This window comes from Moschus berezovskii, chromosome 7, assembly GCF_049115385.1.
Source record: "Moschus berezovskii isolate FMDL1 chromosome 7, NW_MosBer_1.0, whole genome shotgun sequence".
Classification (NCBI taxonomy): domain Eukaryota; kingdom Metazoa; phylum Chordata; class Mammalia; order Artiodactyla; family Moschidae; genus Moschus; species Moschus berezovskii.
This window is the reverse complement of record NC_142466.1, coordinates 30,640,857-30,656,126: the sequence shown is the minus strand read 5'-3', so window position 1 is coordinate 30,656,126 and position 15,270 is coordinate 30,640,857.

Genomic DNA, 15,270 nt, shown 5'->3' with positions numbered 1-15,270 from the left:
GAACTCCTTAAAATCATAAAAACTTCTAAAGCACAAAAGCTTATCCAGCTCTGAAGAGACAGCCTGCAATGATGGAAAAAATAAAGAACATTATCCTTATTAAAACCTGTGTTCAAAACCCAGCTTTCTCTATTCCCAGGGTGTGGGGCCTCCCTGTGAGCCTCAGTTTCCTTCTCTATAAAATATTTAATGCGTAGCTATGTTGTGGAGAGCTTCCCAGGTGGCGCTAGTGGTAAAGAACCCACCTGTCAATGCAGAAGACATAAGAGACATGGGTTCGATCCCTTGGTTGGGAAGATGCCCTAGAGGAGGGCATGGCAACCCACTCCAGTATTCTTGCCAGGAGAATGCCATGGACAGAGGAGCTTGGTGGGCTACAGTCTACAGGGTCGCAAAGAGTTGGACTTGACTGAGCAACTAACTTTCACTTTGGTATGTTGTGGAGATTTACAATAAGCTGAATAAAAAGCAAATGTTTTCTTATTGTTCTAGTTAGAGATATAACTTACAGTTGATCTTAGCCAAAAGGCCAAGAAGCGATTAGAGTTATAACTTAAAGTGAAGGAAATTAGAAGGATGTTGGGACTAAGAGGTGGATGCAAAATGAGGAAACATATATCAGCAGGAGCATTAACTGGGAAGCTCTGAACATCAGCAGCTACAGTAACTCCAAGCAGCAGGCTTGGGAATGAATCAGCTAAAACCATTACTAGTCCCATGGCAGCTCCTTATCTGAAGGACAAATGGTCCCCCTATCAACAGCCAAACCTTTTGCCCATTCAGACAGCTAATGTCCCAAGGAAAATGTGGATTCTTTTTGGAAGGGAATGAGGATGCCTGATAGCCAAAAATCAATGAGAGCTGTCTACACAGGTTATTAGACCTAATTTCATTCCCTGAATCTTGATTTTACTTAAATTCCCTAAAATATAATTCCAAGGAGGAGATTCAAGAGATACACCTACTTCATGTGAAATAAAACAGTCAACCACCCATAAGGACCCAGTTCTTCTGTCTGCTCAAATCTTAACATCCTTTAAGTTTCAATAAATCATCACCTCCTCCATGAAACTTGCCTCTGCCACCCCAAATTGAAGGATTTTCCTCTCTCGGAGCACCATCAACCCAAACTGACACCAATACTGAACATATACATGTTGCAGTCCGACCTATTTGCACGTGTATGTGTGTGTGTGTGTGAAACCAAACCTTACAAAATACTTAGCCTTAATGTGTATCATGCATGTTGATATTTTAAAGTTCTAATTATTTAGTCAGCACTAAATAGTGATACTAAAATAATTTCAGAATCCACTGATGAGTTTCACAATCCAGTGAGTTTCAAATAGTTTGAAAAATATCAGAGTAGTAATGGAATGTGGACTACAGACATAAAAGAACCAGATTCAAGACTTGGCTCTGTCACTCAGATGTGTGGGCTTAAACAAGTCACTTTACCTCTCTGAGACTCAGACTGTATCAAACAGAAATTGTAAAAACCCTTTCTTCTACCTAAAATGACTGTGAAATGATACACAAAAAGCATATAATAACATAGTGCCAGAAACATAGTAATGTTAGATATTATTATCATGGAGAAAGCAAGAGAGTTCCAGAAAAACATCTATTTCTGCTTCATTGACTATGCCAAAGCCTTTGACTGTGTGGATCACAATAAACTGTGGAACATTCTGAAAGAGATGGGAATACCAGACCACCTGACCTGCCTCTTGAGAAACCTGTATGCAGGTCAGGAAGCAACAGTCAGAACTGTACATGGAACAACAGACTGGTTCCAAATAGGAAAAGGAGTACGTCAAGGCTGTATATTGTCACCCTGCTTATTTAACTTCTATGCAGAGTACATCATGAGGAAAGCTGGGCTGGAAGAAGCACAAGCTGGAATCAAGATTGCCGGGAGAAATATCAATAACCTCAGATATGCAGATGACACCACCCTTATGGCAGAAAGTGAAGAGGAACCCAAAAGCCTCTTGATGAAAGTAAAAGAGGAGAGTAAAAAGGTTGGCTTGAAGCTCAACATTCAGAAAACAAAGATCATGGCATCTGGTCCCATCACTTCATGGGAAATAGATGGAAAAACAGTGGAAACAGTGTCAGACTTTATTTTTGGGGGGCTCCAAAATCACTGCAGATGCTGATTGCAGCCATGAAATGAAAAGACGCTTACTCCTTGGAAGGAAAGTTACAACCAACCTAGATAGTATATTAAAAAGCAGAGACATTACTTTGCCAACAAAGGTCCGTCTAGTCAGTCAGTCAGTCAGTCAGTCAGTTCAGTCGCTCAGTCGTGTCTGACTCTCCGCGACCCCATGAATCACAGCACGCCAGGCCTCCCTGTCCATCACCAACTCCCGGAGTACACTCAAACTCATGTCCACAGAGTCGGTGATGCCATCCAGCCATCTCATTCTCCGTCGTCCCTTCTCCTCCCGCCCCCAAACTTTCCCAGCATCAGAGTCTTTTCCAGTGAGTCAACTCGTCGCATGAGGTGGCCAAAGTATTGCAGTTTCAGCTTTAGCATCAGTCCGGCTATGGTTTTTCCCGTGGTCATGTATGGATGTGAGAGTTGGACTGTGAGGAAAGCTGATCGCCGAAGAATTGATGCTTTTGAACTGTGGTGCTGGAGAAGACTCTTGAGAGTCCCTTGGACTGCAAGGAGATCCAACCAGTCCATTGTAAAGGAGATCAATCCTGGGTGTTCATTGGAAGGACTGATGCTAAAGCTGAAGCTCCAATACTTTGGCCACCTCATGCGAAGAGTTGACTCACTGGGAAAGACTCTGACGCTGGGAAGGATTGGGGGCGGGAGGAGAAGGGGATGACAGAGAATGAGATGGCTGGATGGCATCACCGACTCTGTGGACATGAGTTTGAGTGAACTCCGGGAGTTGGTGATGGACAGGGAGGCCTGGCGTGCTGTGATTCATGGGGTCGCAAAGAGTAGGACACTGAGCGACTGAACTGAACTGACTTAATAAGTAATAGAATTGGAATCAAAGATTAGAAGACTGTGAAACGGAAAGAAAAGTGTAAACTCAAATATAGTAATTTTACATCATTGTTCAAATGGACAGGATCTTTCCACAAGCCTCAGGTGACTTCACTACTTTTGGAAAACCCAGGAAGGGAAAGTCATGTGTATGCACTATATAGAGCCTTTCTTTTTATTCCGATTATCTGAATAGTTCTCTTTCTTGATCCTGCCATGAATAAGGATGGAGAGTGACCTGGAGTCTGGAGTTTTCAATCAGGTTATAAATGTCTTCTTGGGTCCATCATCTTCATTCCTGTTCTCCCCATTTATGTGGCCCAGGCCCGTTTCACTTCTTATTCTGTTTCCACTATCTGTATCATAATCCACATGGTAGCTCAAACTAGAAACTTGGCCTCACTCCTCAACAACCTAGTCTCTATCTCTTAACAACCAATTCTATCTACCTTCAAAATATTTGTATTCACACAGACTGTCCTAATTCAGACTTTGCTCAATTTTCCTTGGACTGTAATAGTCTTTTAAATGGTCTTCCTAACAATCTCCCTGTCCCCAAACCCACTTTCTGCTTTCTACTGTGCTCCCTGAGTATTCTTTCTAAAACATAGATCAATTTTCATGTAAGCGTTTGTATCTCCCACTTTTGTCACCAACCTGGGCTTATATATGCTCCGTGGTTTCCTAAAGCCTGAAAGATAATCTCCCAAATTTCTTTAGTATTACATTTGCGGCTCCCTACAAATTAACCCTTGGCTACTTTTCATCCTCACCTCCTGCTACCCACACACCCTCAGATGTTTCCCATCATTTGCCATCCAATGAATGAATCACACTCATTACTCTTTACTTGTATAGTGCTGTCCCCCCCAGCCTAGAATTCTCCTGTCTCCTTTTCTGTATGGAAAATTCCTGTCCATAATTCAGGTCTTATCTTGTCCGTTTATTTAACAAACGTTTGTAGAGCACATAAATGCTCAAAAATTCTTCTCAGCAGTGGGGTATGACGATGAAGAGAGTTCTTACCCTCAAGGATCTCTGTCTAATGGAGGAGTTGTGAAGCCCTGGCAGGATTAATCACTGTCTTTCCATGCTATCCAAATACTTTGTACATAACTTTTATTGATGCCTTTATCACCTTATACCATAGCTCTATGCTGATATATCTATGTCTCTCACCAAATAGTAAATGCTTCAAAAACATGAATATCTTTCAGATTCCTGCAATCCCACAGTCCACCCCAGGGCCTGAGAACACATAAATAATGTCCACTCTAGGAACAAGAGTATGAAGTGAAGTGAAGTGAAGTTGCTCAGTCGTGTCCGACTCTTTGCGATCCCGTGGACTGTAGCCTACCAGGCTCCTCCATCCGTGGGATTCTCCAGGCAAGAGTACTGGAGTGGGTTGCCATTTCCTTCTCCAGGGGATCTTCCCTTCCCAGGGATCTGTAAAATGGAATAGAGTGATCAGAGATTGATTTCATCAGGACCCGTATTATCAGCTCCAGGAGGCTGTTTAAATCTTCATGATAAAAGAAAGAGTAGGAAAGGCAAGTGATTCACATGACTTAAAAATGAGTACATATTATATTCCACACAATTTTTCTTCTCCCCTCTGTCCATTTTTCAGTTTTTATAATTGTGGAGGGACTGGTGTGGGAGGAAAAATGTCATCTTCAAATGTGGCCAGATAAGAGACTCATGCTCTGAAAGTAACGTTAACCTAATATTTGTTACTGGATCATATATCTTAAAAGATTCATGTAAATAGGCACTGCCTAGAATCCCTAGTATTTTACTAGTAATAATAGCGTTAGTATCATCTCAGCAGGAGATTATGATCCCAAACTGCAGTAATTATAATTTACTTGACTATTAGCCTACATTTCTATAATGTGTTAAAACCATATTATTCAGAACAACATTCAAAAGAGAACATGGAGTTTTCAAAGGCCCCTTCCCCCAGGATCTCAAAATGTATTAGTATTATCTCCATTTTTAAAAAAGTAAGATTTCCTATAGAATTGAGAGTCCAGAAATTAATCTATATGTTTACAGTCAATTGATTTTCAAGAAGGATGGTAGAACTATTCAATGGGAAAAGAATAATATCCACTACAAATCATACTGACACACTGGATATACACATGCAAGAAAAAATTAAGCCTGACCCGTATCTTACACCATATATAAAAAGTATGGTATATCAAAGACATAAAACTCTGAAAAAAAAAATAGGGATATGGGGATAAATCTTCATGACCCTGGATTTGGCAAAAGATTCTTACTTATGATACCAAGAGTAGGAACAACAAAATTGAAAATAGATAAAATGGATTTCATCAAAATTTAAACCTTTTGTGCATCAAAGGATACTATTAAGAAAGTAAAGACAATCCACAAAATGGAGAAAATACTTGCAAATCACTTATCTAATAAGGATCTAGTTTCTAGAATATAAACAACTCTTAGAATTCAGCAACAAAAGAGGCAAAAAAAGGCAAAGCCCAATTTTTAAATGGGCAAAGGACTTGAGTAGACATTTTTCCTGAAAGAAATGGACATACAAGTGACCAAGAAGCACATGAAAAGATTTTATAAATCCTTATTCATTAGGGAAATGCAAAGCAAAATAATAATGAAATACCATTTCATACCTACAAAGATGAGCTATAATTTAAAACAAGCAACAAAACAATTTTTAAACATGTAAGCTGGTAAAGATGATGTGAAGAGACTGGACTCTTCAAACTGGTAGAAGTATGGTAGAAGTGTGAAATGGTGCAGCTGCTGTGGAAACCCATTGGTGGTTCCCGAATAGAAACAGAACCAATAAAACATATGAATAAATTGGTTATAAGGACTTGGCTTACTCAATTATGGAGGCTGAGAAGTCCACGATCTGCCATCTGTAAGCTGGACACCACAGAAGGCTTGTGGTGTGATTTAGTCTGAATCCAAAGGCCTGATAACCAAGGGAGGTGCTGGTATAGATTCCAGTCCGAAGAACCTAGAGCACAGAACGCTAGAGTAGATCAATGTGCCAGCTCAGCAGTCAGGCAGGAAGAGCAGAGTTCTTCCTTTTCCAACCCCTTTGTTCTATTCAAGTCCTCAATGGATTGGATGATGACCACCCATATTGGAGTGTGCAACCAGTTTACTGAGTCCACTGATTCAAGCGCCTCCCAGACCCACTCAGAAATAATATTTAGATAAATATCTGGACACTCTGTGATCCGGTCAGGTTGACACATAAAGTTAACCATCACAATAAGTTTAATGTAGAATTACTGTATGACTCAACAATTCAGAAGAATTGAAAACAGGTGTTCAAACAAAAACTTGTACAAGAATATTCATACAGCATTATTCATAAGAACCAAAAGGTAGAAACAATTCAAATGTCTACCAGCTGATAAGTAGATAAACATAATGTGGTATATCCATAAAATTGGATATTATTCCATCATAAAAGTGGATGGAGTATTGACACATGCTACCACATGAACCTTGAAAGCATTATGCTAGTTGAAAGAAGCCAAGAACAGAATGCCACATGTCGTATGATTCCATTTACCTAAAATATTCAGAATAGGAAAACACAAAAGATAGAAAGTAGTCTGAGTGATTTCTGGAGGTTTGAGGTAGAGAGGGAGATGGAGTGACTTCTTCACGGATATGTGGTTTCCTTGGAGGTGCTGAAACTGTCCTGCAAAGAGGCGATGACTGCACAACATTGTGAATCTACTAAACATTACTAATGGCAAATTTTATGTGTCATTTACCACAATACAAAAAGTCAAGATTTCCTAAAATGTTTCTCTGGCCTACCGTTCCCAGTCTCTTCAACCTGAAGCTGCTGTGAAGAGATTTTCTTCGACTCTAAAACAGTCCTCAGCCAAACACCTTTGTCACCTTACCTCAATTCTCCCGTGTATGATTCTAAAAATAGCTGATAATTGTGTGCCAGGAATATTTTATTTATTTCTTAATTACTTAAAAAACTCCTATTATGATACACCCTCTATATAAGAAACTGGAGGGAGCACAATGAACAAGATAAATGAGAAATCTACTCTCAAAGAACTTAAATCACAGGAAAAAGACAGGCAGGAAGTAGATCAATGAAACATAATTTTATGAGCACTCAGTGTTATGAGGATGGTAAAGCAGAGTGACATGATGGAGAAGGATAGGGAGGGGGGAATCTAGTTGAGCTGAGATTCTAAATGCAGAAAAGAGCTGATTAGGAGAAACCTTCCAAGCAAAGGGAACTCACGTGCAAGAGTCCAAGGCAGGAAAGGCTCCAACTTGTTCAGAAAAGGCTACAGTGGCTGAAGCAGAGTAAATGAGAAGTGTAGGCATGCATCAGATCCTATAAAGCCTGTAAGTTTATTAGGAAGCCACTGGAAGGTATCAGGAGAGAGAAACCATGATCCAATTGATGATTTAAAAAGACCACCACTCTGGCTGCTGTGTGGAGGCTCTGTAGGGTGCAGAGTAGAAGTGTGAGACCAGGTAGGATAGAGTTGTGTTAGATTTCACAGGAGAGACAATGGTGGCCAGAGCTGGGTGTGAGTTGTGGAGACAGAAAAATCACCCAGGACTCCTTACCCTGTCTCCCGTTTCTCTCTCTCTCTCTTTTTGTTTTTTGCACTCCTGCCTTTTGGACATCATACAATACTGTATGCCAAACCCAGCCTCGGGACCTTGCCTCATCAGACTTTCCTCCCATTTCCCTGCAGGATCTACCCTGTTCTGGTCTCTGTGTGAGGGCAGAGAGAGGCAGAGATCTGATCATAGCCGTGAACAGCAACAATAACAAGAAATAGAAGAAAGCACAGTAGCCAGGATGTCTTCTGTTTTCTAGAATGTGGGCTCTGTTGCAAATACACTGGTCCAGACACTTCCTGTTTATAGAAGGAGATCCTGCAGTTCAAAGCAGAGCAGGCTTTAAAAGAAGGCTTGGCCTCTGTCATGATTCCATGCGGGCGATCCCACAGCCCACAACTTGGAAAGCAGTTTATTTATCCCATTATCAATGGGGAGGGCAGACTGGGTGCCCAACTTCTGGTCACCTTGTTTACTTTCGGCTCATTCTCAAACTGAACCAGAGGCAGGTAAACTAGACAAGGAACCCAAATTAGAGAATTTGAAGGAAGGGAAAATGACATTCAACAAGCTATGTCTTGGAAAACAAAACTTCTTCACACTTCAGCTTCCTTAGGGAAGGCCCAAGTTTTTAAAGGAAGATGCCTCACATGGATCCTGTGTTTAAAGAAAAATATAACTTTGGTGTAACAAGAAGTCAACAGCCTAAAAAGTAAGATGAGAGAGCTGGGGGCTACAGGAGGCTTCCAATTATACTTATTTCAATGCTTATGAGAAAGTGGAAAGGAAGAGAGACTGAAAGCTGGAGGGCCCCAATAGATATTTGCAGAAGTTCAGAAGTATGGCAGTCAAAGGGACAAAGGTCACCCTAATTTTTTTTTAAATTTATAAGCAGATAGCTAGACAGCATGTGCAGACTATTGAGTAAAAGGAGCAGTAATCTAAGTGGGTTGAACATACAGGTTTAGCATTGTAATAGAACAGCATTTACTGGCAGGTTAATCTAACATATACAGCTAATGGAGTGCATAATCAAGACTGTGCTTTGGGGTAATTAGGCATAAATGGTAAACAGTTTACATAATTAAGCGTAATTGGTTTTACCTTTACATAACTGAACACATTTTAGCTTTTCTTTTCTCACTTTAAGTTTTCCGCATCCATTCTGCTATTAAAATGGCTGATTTTCCCTGATATTAACACTGAATTATCAGTAAGGAATTACTGATTATTATCGTAAGGAAGGAAGTCCCAAACCAATTAATGTATTACTGTGAATGTTCAGTCTCTCTCTTCTGCCTGCTTCAAACACTTTAGACAGCCTTTGTCCTCCAGAGAGGTTCCTTTTTGGTTAGAACAGTCATTGGGGTTTTCCTGTTCAGAAGGAGAAAGAAGAAAAGAAAGACTGATACTAAAAAATTAGCGAAAAATTTGCAGAGGAAATTGCAGAGGTGCAATGGAAGGGAGCTGGATGACAGACGAAAAGAGGATTCTTTGAGTGATGTGTTATTGCATCAAGAAACATAAATAAAACCTTCAAGTTATTTTGAAATTTCTTTTGACGGCTAGATTTTTTTTTTTTTACCATGATACAGCTTTGAAACTGGACCACGTGGATCTTGATGGTGTTGATGACATTTTAAGTGTTTTAATGATTGCCATTATCAAACACTGACACAAGTATCTTTTAACGGTCTCAGACCTTACTCTATAATCATCTAAATTCCATTTTCTGCCATTCCCATACTATATGTCAAGGCTGAGGATTCTTGTGTTCTATCCAGTTCTCCTTTGTCAGTCTCTCTCACCAAGGATTTTCTTTTTCATATGTGGAACGCTTTGTGCACAGAAAAGACTATTTACAGGTATTTGGCTGATTATAACCGCTGAAACCATAAATACTAAAACCTAGGTTTCCTCATCTCTTTCAGTACAGTTTGGTTCAGTCACTTAGTCATGTCCGACTCTTTGTGACCGCATGGACTGCAGCACGCCAGGCCTCCCTGTCCATCACCAACTCCCAGAGCTTGCTCAAACTCATGTCCATTGAGTCAGTGATGCCATCCAACCATCTCATCCTCTGTTGTCCACTTCTCCTCCTGCCTTCAATCTTTCCCAGCATCAGGGTCTTTTCCAATAAGTCAGTTCTTCACATTAGGTGGCCAAAGTATTGGAGCTTCAGCATCAGTCCTTCCCATGAATATTCAGGATTGAATTCCTTTAGGATTTGCTGGTTTGATCTCCTTGCAGTCCAAGGAACTGTCAAGAGTCTTCTCCAACACCACAGTTCAAAAGCATCCATTCTTCAGAGCTTATAGTCCTCTCACATCCATACATGACCACTGGAAAAACCACAGCTTTGACTACATGGACCTTTGTTGGCAAAGTAATGTCTTTGCTTTTTAATATGCTGTCTAGGTTGGTCATAGCTTTTCTTCCAAGGAGCAAGCGTCTTTTAATTTCATGGCTGCAATCACCATCTGCAGTGATTTTGGAGCCCGAGAAAATAAAGTCTGTCACTGTTGCCACTGTTTCCCCATCTATTTGCCATGAAGTGATGGGACTGGATGCCATGATCTTGGTTTTCTGAAAGTTGAGTTTTCTGAATGTTAAATTCTGAATGTTGAATCTCATGTCTTTAGGTTCAGTTTATAAACGGTGTCATTTTATTTAGAAAATTAGAAATTCTATCTCAAAAGAAAAATATAACTTGTATTTTTTATTTTGTATTATGTGTAATTATAAGTTTAACAGATTAGATACCACTAAAGGGTTCAGTAAAAGTGTTAGCCACTCAGTCGTGTCCAACTCTTCGCAACCCCATGGACTATAGCCCACTAGGCTCCTCTGTCTATGGAATTCTCCAGGCAAATTGTTGGGTAGCCATTCCCTTCTCCAGGGGATCTTTCTGATCCAGGGATTGAACCTGTGTCTCCTGCATTGCAGTCAGATTCTTTACCATCTGAGCAATTGGTAAGCCCAAAGGGTCCAACCCATTTACAAATTAATTAAAACATGTTAAACACTTTATGATGGGGTTTTGATGTGTCAACTTGGCTAGGCTACAGTTTCCTGGTTAATTAACCAAACGTTAATCTAGGTGCTGCTGTGAAGGGACTTTGCAGATGTAATTAGCACCCTTACTCAATTCACTTTAAGCAAGGGAGATTATTCTGTGTGAGCCTGAGTTAGTTCAAAAGCCTTAAAGGCAGAGCTGAGGCTTTTGCAGAAGAAAGAATAAAAGGAACTCCTCCTGTGGACAAAGCTTTGGCCCATATTTATGGAGTTCCAGTGTATGTATGGTCTTCTCCCCTAAGGACTTTCCTAACCCCAGACTTCTTAGCCAGCACCCACAATCACAGAAGCCAATTTCCCTATGATAAACCACCCTCACACATATCACACATTCTCCTGGATCTGCTTCTCAGATTGAACTCTAACTGATATACATTTCAAACTTGGTAAAGCTGATTGTCTCACAAACTTCGAATACATGACAGGGCTGACTTATAAACCCTATGAGCAAAACTTTGGTTATTCTAATAGAAGAAATGTTAAATTAAAAACACACACACACACAAAACAGGTTTTCTTAAGCTTGCAAAACTGTTTACAAAGCTAATCATGTTCTTACTTTTTTCAAATTTAGAAAATCACAAATCTAATAATAATTAAGCATTGTAAATTAAAATCACAAAGCAAAGATACCAGCTTCTTGAAGTGTCAAATTTTCTTAAAGTTTCAAATGCCTAAAATAACTGATACAATCATCATGATAATCAAAACTTTTTTCTTAAAAACACAAAGTATAATAACTATAGGTTTAATTTATTCCCCTATATCTATACTTAGTTATTAAGTTGCCAAAATTTCCATGTTGTTTACCCAATTTTTAAAAAAATCATAAAAGTAAAATTGGACTTGAATCAGGGTAAGAGAATTTATAACTCAGGCAAATGGTACGAACAACTGAACAGTAATCTCAGCCAGCCTAAAATATGCTCAAGAAACCTCATCTCACAAATGTGTCAGAGAGTTTTATAGACAAATACTTATGAGAAGTAGCTGAACATGAATTTCAGTTTGACCTAATAAGGTAAATTCTATTTGAATCTTCCCTGTTTTGACAGAGGAAAAACTTCCAAAAAGCTGGAGGTGTCTGAAATGAAGAGAAGGGGATGTCAATGAAAGGAAACAGGAGCAGAAAAGAGAGGCCCAAGTTAGGGAACTGATCCAGCGAAGGGCAAATGTTTGTTATAACCTTCACGACAACTATATCACTGAGCCGACGCTATGCAAATGGAGGGCAAGGGAAATATTTAAGAAACCTTCCTGTAGAAAAATTGGCAAAGCTTGGTGAGGCCACAGGAAAATTCTGGTATAATTTGAGAAATGATACTTCAGGTCAGTGAATTGATTCTAAACCCTACCTATATCCGGACTTCCCTGGTAGCCCAGTGGTTGGGACTCCATGCTTTCAATGCAAGGGGTGTGGAGGGGGGCAGGTTTGATCCCTGGTCAAGGAACTAAGAAACCACATGCTGCAACTAAAGATCCTGCATGCTGCAACCAAGACCTGGCCCAGCCAAATAAATAAGTAAATACTACCTATACCTCAACTTTAGAAGAACTATGTCAGATGAAGTTAAAGGGAATGAAGGGAAGGGAGGAAGAAAGGAAAAGAAATACCAGCAGAAAAAGAAATTAACTCCCAAGACTGAGGAAGAGAGGTCTGGAGTCTCAGAGGCCAGGAGAAACTCAGATCCCTCAGCCACTTCCAGGACAGGAGAAGCCACTGGGACCCCCAAGAAAAGAAGCAACAACAACAACAAAAGCCTTGGGTTAAAGCATCTAAAGAGAATTTTGCATAAAGTTTTGAGAATGTGGAGTTAGAGACTGGTAGGAGTGAGAGTCTTTAGTTTGCCAACAAAGGTCTGTCTAGTCAAGGCTACGGTTTTTCCAGTGGTCATGTATGAATGTGAGAGTTGGAGTATAACGAAAGCTGAGCACCGAAGAATTGATGCTGTTGAACTGTGGTGTTGGAGAAGACTCTAGAGTCCCTTGGACTGCAAGGAGATCCAACCAGTCTGTCCTAAAGGAGATCAGTCCTGAATATTCATTGGAAGGACTGATGCTGAAACTCCAATACTTTGGCCACCTGATATGAAGAACAGACTCATTCGAAAAGACCCTGATGCTGGGAAAGATTGAAGGCAGGGGGAGAAGGGGACGACAGCGGATGAGATGGTTGGATGGCATCATCGACTCAATGGACATGAGTTTGAGTGGACTCCAGGAGTTGGTGATTGACAGGGAGGCCTGCGTGCTGCAGTCCATGGGGTCACAGAATCGGACACGACTGAGCAACCAAACTGAACTGAACTGAGGAGTGAGAGTAGCTAAAGATGTAAGAAAATTGGAAAGAGAGGGAAGAATTTCACAGAGTGTTATTCAGTTCAGTTCAGTTCAGTCACTCAGTCGTGTCCGACTCTTTGCGACCCCATGAATCACAGCACGCCAGGCCTCCCTGTCCATCACCAACTCCCAGAGTTCACTCAAACTCATGTCCATCGAGTCGGTGATGCCATCCAGCCATCTCATCCTCTGTTGTCCCCGTCTCCTCCCACCCCCAATCCCTCCTAGCATCAGAGTCTTTTCCAATGAGTCAACTCGTCGCATGAGGTGGCCAAAGTATTGCAGTTTCAGCTTTAGCATCAGTCCTTCCAATGAACACCCAGGATTGATCTCCTCTAGAATGGACTGGTTGGATCTCCTTGCAGTCCCAGGGACTCTCAAGAGTTTTCTCTAGCACCACAGTTCAAAAGCATCAATTCTTCGGCGATCAGCTTTCTTCACAGTCCAACTCTCACATCCATACATGACCACGGGAAAAACCATAGCCTTGACTAGACGGACCTTGGTTGGCAAAGTAATGTCTCTGCCTTTTAATATGCTATCTAGGTTGGTCATAACTTTCCTTCCAAGGAGTAAGCGTCTTTTAATTTCCTGGCTGCAATTAGCATCTGCAGTGATTTTGGAGCCCAAAAAAATAAAGTCTGACACTGTTTCCACTGTTTCCCCATCTATTTCCCATGAAGTGATGGGACCAGATGCAATGATCTTCGTTTTCTGAATGTTGAGCTTCAAGCCAAATTTTCACTCTTAGATTCCCTTTAATTTCCTTTGAAAATTCAAATAAAGTCCTGAACTACATTTTAAAGACTTTTTTTTGGCTGGACTATGCGTCTAACTACAACAGCAGCCTAAGTCCGAGCCACTAGGCAGCCTGGGATTTATTCAGATCACATATTTTGGAAAGTGATTCACTTAATTCTTCAATGCAGAAATAGAGAAGAATACTTTCTGTTGCTGGAAAAAGTACAGATTTATCAGTTGCTTTTTCCAACAAAGCCAATCTGCTTTACATGGGGTCATCTCTATTCTTTTATTTGGGGACTAGAAACCTATTGTAGATATACTTCTCAAAGCAACACATATATGTAGGTTTCAAAGAAAGTCTATAACACTGGTGATAGTTTCTATTTATTTAGTAAGTTATTCAGCAAACATCTGTGAAGAAGTTACCACATGCTCAGCACTGGGCTTAGGTTCTAAGATTAGAGAGATAAGATACAAACTGAGAAATCTGCAGGCTGGTGAGGAGCATTGTGAATTGATTCCTCTAGTCATTTTGGAAATTAAGTTAGCCACAGCTATTAAAAGGAATACAAATTTCACCCAACTCAGTAAATCCATGCTGAGAAATTTGACCAAATGAAATAATTTAAAATCTTTGACTCTTAATTTAATTTTTAATTAATTTCAACTTATTGCAATTTTTTGTGTTGAATAACTTTAGTCAGCCAGATGTCAGTTCAAATCCTGCTTCTGCCCTTTATAAGACTATCACTTAGCTTCCTGGAATTGTGCTATTGGTAATATGAAAAAGATTCTAGCACCTGGAGTCCTTACTGAGACATGCAGTTTATCATTGTGTCTGGGAGATGAAAATGCTTAATAAACAATAATGTCTCCTCTGAACCACAGAAAGGTTTCACTACATGTTGTTGTTGTTGTTGTTTTGTCGCTAAGTTGTGTCCAACTCTTTGTGATGCCATGGACTCCAGTCCACTAGGCTCCTCTGTCCATGGGAATCCCCAGGCAAGAATACTGGTGTGGGTTGTCACTTCCTCCTCCAGAGGATCTTCCTGACTCAGGGATAGAACCCACAACTCTGCTTGGCAGGTGGATTCTTTACCACCGAGCCACATGGGAAGCTCTACAAGTTTCTAAACATGTAAATGAGGCTGAAAAAAACATGTACCTTTTGGATTGTTTTCATTTATAAAAATTTTAATTTCCTACAGTGTTGTTCTGTAGATGAAACTTTGAGCCCCAGATTCTGAATTATGTTAATATATTTCATTGTGCTGGGGAATGTAATGCTTTTTCTTTTTCCAAAGGCAAGACACATTTTGACACATAATAAGGAAAGAGCAATTCTTCTTGGTGTCCACGTACCTTCATGTTTGGATGTTCAGCCTCACTACATTAGTCATGCAATTATTAGCCACTCAATAAACATTTATTGAAGATCTACAGTGGGCTAGATACTGGCCCAGGGACTGATCATTCAGAAAGAAACC